Source organism: Perca flavescens, chromosome 14 (assembly GCF_004354835.1).
Source record: "Perca flavescens isolate YP-PL-M2 chromosome 14, PFLA_1.0, whole genome shotgun sequence".
Taxonomy (NCBI): Eukaryota; Metazoa; Chordata; class Actinopteri; order Perciformes; family Percidae; genus Perca; species Perca flavescens.
In genome coordinates, this window is record NC_041344.1 from 33130515 (window position 1) to 33140830 (window position 10316).

Consider the following 10316-nt stretch of genomic DNA (forward strand, 5'->3'; position numbering starts at 1 on the left):
GAATGGTTTCATTTAAGAGCAGTAGTTCATAAATGTATATTTTTAGACTATCATTCAGTCTGTCCGCTATTATCTGTCACGCTTTTTCTCGCGTTTTTTTATTTTTTCTAGAGGACGAGTTTCCTTCTCTACATATTATATGCCTTGCTCCCTGGTACTGTATATATGGACATAGAAAATAAAAACACTGAAGAAATTGCACTGTAAAATCTAGAAACTATATATAGAAACTATAAAACACAAATTGTGTGCTAAGAATGCCAAATGCAATGCACATGGAAGCAGAACAAACATGATCCTTATTGTTAAAGAATAAAAAAATAAATTATAAACTAAAATAATTTAAGGTGCATTGGGGAACTATAGAAATGTACAGCATTGTATGTATTGCCCTTAGTAACAGACTTCATTTAAAACTCATTTTAAATGTTATCAGCCTTTTCTAATTATCTCAACAACTGCCATAATATATTCATCAAACTTCTTACAACAATATGAACAGCAGTCTTCATACAGCAATATAACAGTAACAATGACAAAAAATAATGGTCACAACTTTAAATAATAACAGTACTTAAATGAACAGCAATATGCACCTGTTGTATTTTAATCCAGGCTGATAACAAAAGGGTAAAACCACTGCTGGGTGATCAGAAAAGGTTCCAGGATTAAATAAATCCTGGCTGTTAGCCTGGTCAGGAGCAGGCTAGCTGCACAGAATAAATCTCCATGGTGATTTATGTGCCTCTTCTTTCGTGAAACCGAGTCAAGACTAAATTCATCCAGGATAACCAGGAAATCCCGGCTTAATCCCTTATCTTGGTTTTGTGAAACAGGCCCCTAAAGTTGTTTTTGGGTGTTGTCGTGTTGTCGTCGTAAACTTTGACCCTCCCACTGTGTGTTTTTTCTCATCAAAGTTGATTGGAACATTTTGGTAAAAATGTCTCGTTCAGCGTTCGGAAGCACCTTGTCAACCAAGGCCAGCTAGCTAGCATTAGCTGCAACTTAAGGAAAAGACTGCCAACTGGAAACAAGGTTGACGAATGGTGTGAGACTGAAACAAAACCGTAGAGTTGTGGGCGGAAAATCGAAACATTGATCTGAAAGACGCTAAAATGTTCTGTAAACTGCAGAGTCAGTGATAATTCTCTGTGGGTTTATCACTACGAGTGAACCTTTCACAATGTACAAAGTCATCTGACCCATTGTTAATATATAAATATTAATTAGAGTGTCTTCAAGCTTGACAGCTTTAAGCTCAAACTAGAGAAACAGACCAAGCAATCTTAGTAAAATGACTGTGACTCTTCTGATTATGTCTTTGTACTTGATGCTAACAAAATCAACATGTGGAATTTTTTTATTAATTCTGAACAAATTAAAAAGGATTATGCTGTACCTAATTAGAATTACCACACCACATGCATCATAAATCCATTTATAGCCTTCTGCCCTTGATCTTTAATAATATCCACCCACCCATCACTACAAGTATATGGTTTTCAGTTTTTTGCAGCTTACCCTTTCCTTGCACAGGACAAGGGTTCCCTGTGGAGTGTTTTGCCTTCAATAGTGAGGAGATTTCTCCAGAGTTATTCCATCTTCAAGTGTTTCTGTCAAGGCCTCATGTTCACAATCAAAGAAACGAGGCAGACTTTAGCACATCTGCTAAAGGCCACAACATGCATTGCATTCCACAGGCAGTTCTGTAGCGTGAAGCCTATCTCTGTTTGTTACAGTCAGTGTTCTAATGTAGCAAAGTACACATACTTAATTACTGTAATTAAGTAGCGTTTTTACATATGTGTCACTACATTTCCCCTAAACGTCTTCGTTACTTGTTACTTCCCACAACGTTTTTTGTACCTTGGAGTGAAAGATTCTTCCTCACATCTTTTTTTCTCTTTGTTGATGACAGACTTTGAGTTTGCTATTTAAAAAGATGTGGAAACCCTGAATATTATGCAACATTATAAGGAAGCCCTAATTAAGTTCATAATCAAAGTCTTTCTTTACTTTTACTTCCGATAATTAAGTATATTTAATGTGAGAAAATTATTTTTGATGCTTAAGTTCAGTAAACTTAAGTTTAAAGACTTTTACTCTAGTAATATTCTAAAAGGTGACTTTAACTTCTACCAAAGTCATTTTCTGATAAGTTACTTGTACTTTTACTCAAGTATTGCTTTCTATGTACTTTATACAAGACCGGTCTTAGTCAATGACTAACATGTGCAGTTGGCATGGTAGTCTAAATGATTGTTTTAAAGCTATAGTGAGTAGTTTCTGTCGCCCCCACACTGTAAAAAGCAACCTATAGAATCTACTCAATAAATGTGAGGTAACAATTTGCACTCAGTCTGTATGGGTAGATTTCACCACATGTTTTGAGTGAAGCATATCTACATTTAACAGCTATAATACATTAAAAGAAATTGACTGATGAACTGATTATTTATAAAAAGTAACATTACCTCTTGATTGTAAGCACTTAATACTTAATAATTGTTATTAATAATTGAACAATATGAGTAATTAATCATTACTTATTCAGGGAAGGTAAACTTTACTTTAAAAAAATTATTGTCAGACACAGGAGATAATTGATCATGTGAATTTCTTTTAATCAATGAAATGTTAAAAAAAAAAAAAAAAAAGGACAGGAGGAGGTACAAAAGAACCCTCTCCACTCTGCATATTCAACTGAAACAAGTTTCTTAAACCCTTCATATGTAGATTCCAGTTAGTTTGTTATACCAAACATAAACATCTTAATTTTTTTTATATGTTTGAGGAACATATGCAGATATTTGCAAAGCCTTATGGGATTGTTGAAGATAACCAGTCAGTCTGTGCCTGAACAAAAAAACAGCATTTTCCACATCTCAACACCGTGTCCCTTTGGTTAAATGAATTGACAGCCTAGTACCAGTCAGAAACACACTGAGTTCAGTCCTTGCTTAACCAATTTGTGTCTTTTGAATAACATTGATCCATGAGATGATATGCATTATTTGAATGTAGTGAATTTCAATGTGGCACTGCTCTTTGGGAGATGAAATTGTCTGACTGCATTGTACAGTGAGCATTCTTCAGCACCAACAGTAAGTTCCCAGGAAACAGTCAGTCTGTGCCTGAACACGGTGACATACAGTTCATCATTAGCTTACTTTTGATGTTCTGGACCTTCTTGAGCAGCTTTGCTCTGTCAAGCACCAAAAGAGTTTCTGAAATACTTTAAGTATACTCAAGCTTCTTGGAATACTCAAGTTTGAGAGCGTAGATCAATCCCATCAACAGCACACATGCCTTGGTTCGGTTTCAACACACACGTTCAGCACTTTGTTTCCCTCCATCGCAATCAACACATCTGCTGTATGCTCCTTGGCTGCAGGATTATGGATCACAAGCACCTTCATGGTTTAGCCCATGTTGTCCTCCTTTTCATCCTCCATATTAAAAAAAGAAACAAAAATATGCACTTTTAAGTTAAGGACAATAACAAGATACTATCCCAATACATTTATTGATCATGTTTTCTTGGTTAAGCCAAATCAACCCAAGTAGAGTTTGTTTTTAATAATCAGCACTTCAAAACAATTCAGTGACAAATTAAAACTGTGACTTTATTGCCTATTTCTCACCTCAAATGTTTTTAAAACCCTATTTTAGTAACTGATTAGCAGTAATGTGAGAAAGTTTGCATTAAGTATGTTGGTTTAAAAACCTGCATTATTAATATAACCAAGTTACATTATGATTTTAATTGTGGATAGACCTCCTGCCTCATTACAAACTAAACTGACATTAGAAGGGGTGGCATGTCTGTCCCATAATGGTGGCTGTGCCAAGTATCCGCAGTTTCTATGTAATATATATATATATATATATATATATATATATATATATATATATATATATATATATATATATTTGTGTGTGATTGGAAATTAAACCATTGTATCAGGGCAACGCTATGTGTAACCATGTGATACCTTGAATTGATCGATCATTTAATAACATACCTAGCAATCTTGGATGAGATCTTCTTGATGTTCCCCAAGGTACTCAATGAGGCGACAAACAACTGTTATGGAATTTTCCTTTGCAGCAGGGGAAAGAGTTTGAGAGTTTAGTAAATTGAAACACATAAGACAGACTGAGACTAAAACCAAGTTGGGTTTTTGTATTTTATTAAAAACATATATATTTGCAAATAGGATCAACATGATTTCACAAAAGGCCGCAGCCCAGTGTGGAGTCAGTTTCTCAAATGAGTGCACAAGAACACTAGGCTTATATGCATCTTCAGAGTGACAACACACACGCACTTGGCTTAGTATGACGCTACAATTTTAACAGGCAATCTGATACACGTGAAGACAATCAGAGAAATACAAGAGACATCTTGGAGTCATCTCACCTCCTCCTCCCTGTATGACTTTCACCCCCCCGTTACATCTTAACTGGCATGGGAAAACATGAGATAGTTTTAGGGTGACCTTGTACTTTTATCGGTTCAGGCTCACATAATGTTCCAGACTGCATGTCTCACAAAGTTAGAATGAAAATCTACATGTGGAAAATGAGAAACTCTTTCAGCATTTGTGAGAGCAGTAAAGTAGAAATAAAACATAAAAATATAAGGAATTGTGCTTAAATGTAATTTTGCCATTACACAACTGCATCCCTTTTTCTCTCTCGACACATTGGGACTGTGAATAGATGCATTTAGTGATTAACTTATTTCTACAAATTCTTTACACTTATTTATATATATATATATATATATATATATATATATATATATATATATATATATATATATATATATATACATACATACATCTCATTTACTGTGTATTGTAGTTAGTGTTTGCGTGTAACAGAGATTGACTGGTTGTTGCACTGCCCTCACGGTTGAGTTCACCCTTTTTTATCCACCCCCAGCTATCTCAATTGTATTGTATATTAAATAACAAATGTATTTGGTAAGATAAAAGCTGAGTAAGCCTAACTTTATGTAGCTAAGGTTGGCCTAAAATATATTTTCTCAAAAGCAGGTAATGTCGGAGCTTATCAATACTATTAGGTAACCTTACTGTATCTATCCGGCTACCTGGATAACTTAGCTAGCTAACGTTAGCTAACATTACAGGTAATGTCACCTAACAGTTAGCTTACATTTGGAGCCTACATGGTTCAGCCGTGAAAGCAATAACGTTACATTGTGACACTGTCAAATGCCACGAAAGGTAACGTTAGCTAGTTTGAAGTAACGTAACTAACATCTCTTCCAACAATCTCCACATTGCTACGTTTTAGTAACATTAGAAGCTAACGTTAGCCTTTCAACTCTGGCATTAGCTAGCTAGCTGGCACTCGGTAGCTTGCTAACTTTTAATGACAGACTGCCATTGAGTAACTTATTAACAGCTTAGAGAAGCAAGCCAAATATACAATCTAAACCAACCATTAAATAAGATTATTACACACAGCAACCTGTTAAAAAGGAATCTTACCTTAGCTAAACCGAACAGCTTGACTCCAGTGTCCCGCCAGTGAAACGATAGATCTTGGCCAAGAACCAGCACTGACGTATGTGCACTTTGAACTGCAGACTTATCATTTTGGGCTAGATTTTATTATATTTGTTTAGGCTGCAAATGTTACTGTTATAAAATGTGTAATGTAGGTAGAATTTACCCATTATTGTATATATGCTTACTGACTAATATATTTGCAGTAAAATTTAAACAATTTGCATGTGTTGTATTTACTACCCTCCAAAATCAGTTTTTACAGTGCATGAGGAATTCTAAGCAGTGGTGTAGTCTAATGTATTGTAGTGGGTATACTGTACTGTATATGTATAGCCCAGGATGGGGTGCCATATCATAGTGGGGGGTCTGGGTGCCCTCCGTCAGGAAACGTTTTAGTGTCAAAGACTTCATTTCCTGCATTCTGACACACTTTTATGCACCAATTTACGGTGGAAATTCCTTTAATTAGCCTATGCGAAGAAGAAAAACAGATGACAATTCAAAATATATCAAAATAATAATGCAAAGTATGTTGTTGCGTGTCATTGCGCATTTTTAAGTGGGCATATGGAAATCCTGGAGCTTTCTTAGTGGGTATACTGCATATACCTGTGTATCATGTAGACTACATCACTGATTCTAAGTAATGACAACAACACAGTCGGCGCATCCACATGATACAAGCCTTACGTGATCGCACACCACTCCCACCCCTCCTCCATGCACTTGCTAGTAGCCAAGGAGGACACGGAGGATTAAAAAACATGATGGACTCTTTAGAAGAGGTCATTATCTTCACTCGAGTTTCTGTGTGGGAAAGTCGCCGGACGCCATAATCTTCTGAACATATTCATACTGAGAAATGCAGAGAGAGTTGTGTGGAGCTCATATATATATATATATATATATATATTTTTTTTTTTTTTTTTTTTTTTTTTTTTTTGGGGGGCGTTTCCGCCTTAAATGGACAGGACAGCTAGGTGAGAAAGGGGAGAGAGAGGGGGAAGACATGCAGGAAACCATCACAGGTCAGATTACAACCATGGACCTCTTTGTATACATGCGCATGCTCTACCCACTGAGACAACCCAGCCACAGGAGCTGATAGTCTTAATTAGCTTTGTAGCAAATCATTTAGCAATGGCTTGAATGTAATGGACAACCATTAATATCAAAAAGATTTAATTAAACTCTATCCATTGACATCCATTGATTTTAAAATTGAAACAGGGACCAACCTGTTTCAATTTTAAAATCAGTTAGGTCTCCTGATGTTTTATCATCACTGTTGCATTTATTAACACTGATTAAACATACTTTTGCCACCCCATTACATATCTGTATGAAAACAGATGCATGATAGCTTAATGTAAAATGAACTAGCTGCATCCTAATATGTGGGTAGATACAGTATGTTTGGGTTTCCATCACTTTCATTTGTAGGAATTATTTTATTTACAGGGTTGAATGGATAAGCTGCATGTGTTTTACTGGCAACTAGTTTCTGGAAAGCACTCGCGTGATTTATAATAATCCACTGGACAGTATCAATAGGAAATGGGTTTTCAGTTGGTAAATTGATTGTCATGGGTGAGTGGCCACTGAAGTGGCACTGCTACAGTATACCCAGACATAGAGTCTGCTCTGCTGTGGGCTCCTGGCACATTTCCTCATGTGTATGTTGACATATTGTAAAACGTTAATTTCCTGGTTGGATGATGACTGGAAGCAGAAGGTAGCAGCACAGGTCTACTAACCAAATACAGCTGCGGGAGTTTATAGTTTGATGTGGAACCTTCAAAATGATTGCCAGGAGAGATGAAGGGGATGAGGGGTGATGTACACATACATGTGACTATAATGATGAATTCGATCACTCATAAAGGTTTATCCCTCAACAACGGAAATTACGGTCTTAATTCAATTATGTATTTATCATTTGATGGGTTATTATGATGCCCATTAAATTTAAGATTTACCTTCCATGGATGATAAAACCTTACAAGGTCTATGTGACTTCATTTACTGGATCTCGGCAGCAAGAACCAGAAACGAGACAAACAAGCCTTCCTGTTTGAGTCCACGTCACAATATCCACTCAGGCTCATGGCTTAGCACCAGCTTCTTCTTGTGTGTGAAATAAATCTAATACATTTACCAACCGTCACTCATGTAAGCTGTGTCAGGGAAAGAATTTACAGTGTCACCTTAAGTGCTGATGCTTCCAAAAAGCACTTAACAGCCAGTGAAAGGCATTTGGGAGGCAAAATTAGTCACATTACATTAATATTCATTATATCAGAAGGTTAGTATCATGTCAACAAATGTTGTTCATGATCTCAATGTGGCCTCTTCTTACTTATCAAGGGCCCTAGTGTCTCTCTGATGGATCTTCTTCCTTAAGAGCTCCTGAAATATCCCCCTCGTTCAGGAGGAAATTTATGAAACCTGTTTTGTATTCAGAATCACTAGGCAAGATCAAATGCAAAGAGTAGATACTGCACGCAAGAAGAGAAAACAATGGCACAATGAAAGTAGCAAACTGTATTTGTAAAGCACTTTTAGAACAGTTATAAATATAAAATAGTATACACAGTCAAAATACAAACACCAAAAACAGAAATAAAAGCACAGGGTTCCCACACACATTTTAATGGGCAAAATTTCAAAACCTCCTTGACTTTAAAGGACCCATAATACAATGTCCATGACCATTCGCAATACATATCACAAACATAACTTTATAGTACACTTTACTCCAAATGTTCATTATTGTATGGAAATGAACAGCAACCCTTTCAAACTCTAAATGTTCATATTTACTTCAAACTTATTATTTTTTTAAATTGCTTAACAAGCACTTATATCGGCTTGACACTGGCTTTCAAGATTACCGAAAACAGAACAGATTGTACCATCAGTCTATTCTTAAAGGGGTGATAGAATGCAAAACCGATTTTACCCTGTCATAGTTGAATAACCACAGTTCGGTGGGTAAATAGGACATACATAGAAGCTCAAAGTCCCACTGACACCCCTTTACTATGAAAATCTCATATTTTGAATCTGCCGCTGAAAACGGGCGAATCCCAACAAAGCTAGTTGCTTACTCAAGCATCTCAAAATCCGGAACCTTAAGAGAACAGTCACGCCCCAACATTTACATAGGCTACACAACTGGCCTGAGATCAGGTAGTTTTCTGAATCTAGCTAGGTCACGCAGATCTCTGCTATTGTTAAGAAATGTCTAAATGACGTGGTCGTTCTGATTTCTGGAGGAAGGAGGAGAGGCTGGGGTCGATTGAAAGTTAGGCAAAAGGTTAAATGAAACTACATGAAAACGACGGTCAAAACACAATCAAACATAAAACATAAAACACTGCCAGCAGCAGACTGCAAAACATTCTTCCCCTGTCGTGTCACAGCTTGCAGCCATGCGACATGACAAAACAATACGCTGTAAACAGCGGACTCCAACTGCTTCCCTTGCGGGGTCACAGATTGAAGTCCCGAATCTTTCTCCTGCTCCCACATTTATTCCTGTCTCTCAGGATAAGGACACACCTCTGAATTTCAGGTCTACTCCAGGTCACAGACTAAGGTTGATTATCATTTATTCAAGTTTACAGAGTTTGCATTTCTTTTGTTCTAACCCAGACTTGGCACCAGGAGGGTTAATAGTTGGTTTTAACCTAATCAATTTAACCAAAGACAGGAAGAGAGGGGGAGAGAAAGGGTCTGTCTTTACCTATTGTTTACAGAGACAAAAGGTGGTGATTGTGATAACCAGATCAGTCTGGACCTATTCTTTACATTCATATAGCCTACATTCATTCCTATTTTCATAACCCGGTTACAGCATACAATTTATTACTTAAAACATACATAGTTATTAAAATCAACATTGTTACAACTTTATTTAACTCAACACTATTCCATTACAAAATTCACTTCTGAAACTTTTTTATGCGAGAAATCAACTATGTAAAGCTCAAATATGGGCCGTTTTACGAAAATTGATGGCTATTTGCAAATTTTGTCCAACTGTGTGTCGGAGTATAGCGCCGGTGCTGCCTGTCTTGTTGCCTCGCCGCCTGGGCTGCCTTCCTTTACACACCCCGGCCTGCTCTGAGCTCGATTGAGCTCCGTTACGGGTTGCAGCCCACAAATTCACCGTTTTTTGGCAAATGGACTACTATACGCTGGTGCTCTGACAGAGCCTCAGGGCCTGCAGCTCCCCTCTTCCTGCTAGCTAAATGCCCGGTGTGTGTGAGTAAGAGCGCGGTCAGCGAGCTTGTTGCACCAGAAATCTGTTACCACAGGTTCCAGTTAATCTTTTAATGTGTGTTATTATAATGTGTTGAGTTATTTAAACCAACGATTGGGGAAATAAACGCTGCTTGTCCGCGAGTCTCATTGATAGAGCCTGCGGCTGGATGTAGCTCTATCAATGAGAGCTAGCTCCTCCTAGAATTCCTCTGAAATTCACAAATATTCATTAACTTGAAATCGGACACCGTTGTTAGCGTTATAAGACATTTAGGGAGATGTTGTATAAGTGGCGTGACGAAATTCAAACTGTAAATATACACACATTATGCGGTAAATGAAGCTAACTATCCCTGATTTGTAGCTAGCTACACATAGCTAGGATTGAAGGGACAGTCATAGCTAACGAAACCCCCACTGTTCACAAAAATTCATTAACTTGAAATCGGACACCGTTGTTAGCTTTCTAAGACCTTTAGGGAGATGTTGTATAAGTGGCGTGAT

At 37.1% G+C, this 10316-nt stretch overlaps 1 long non-coding RNA gene across 1 annotated transcript; it reads right to left on the reverse strand.

The window, feature by feature from the left end:
• Positions 1-2698: 2698 nt before the first annotated feature.
• LOC114567560 (uncharacterized) lies at positions 2699-5580 on the reverse strand. Its single transcript, XR_003694194.1, has 3 exons — positions 5523-5580; positions 4026-4103; positions 2699-3449 (listed from the first exon to the last, which is right to left on the reverse strand). It is a non-coding gene; the product is annotated as an uncharacterized LOC114567560 (long non-coding RNA).
• Positions 5581-10316: the final 4736 nt, after the last annotated feature.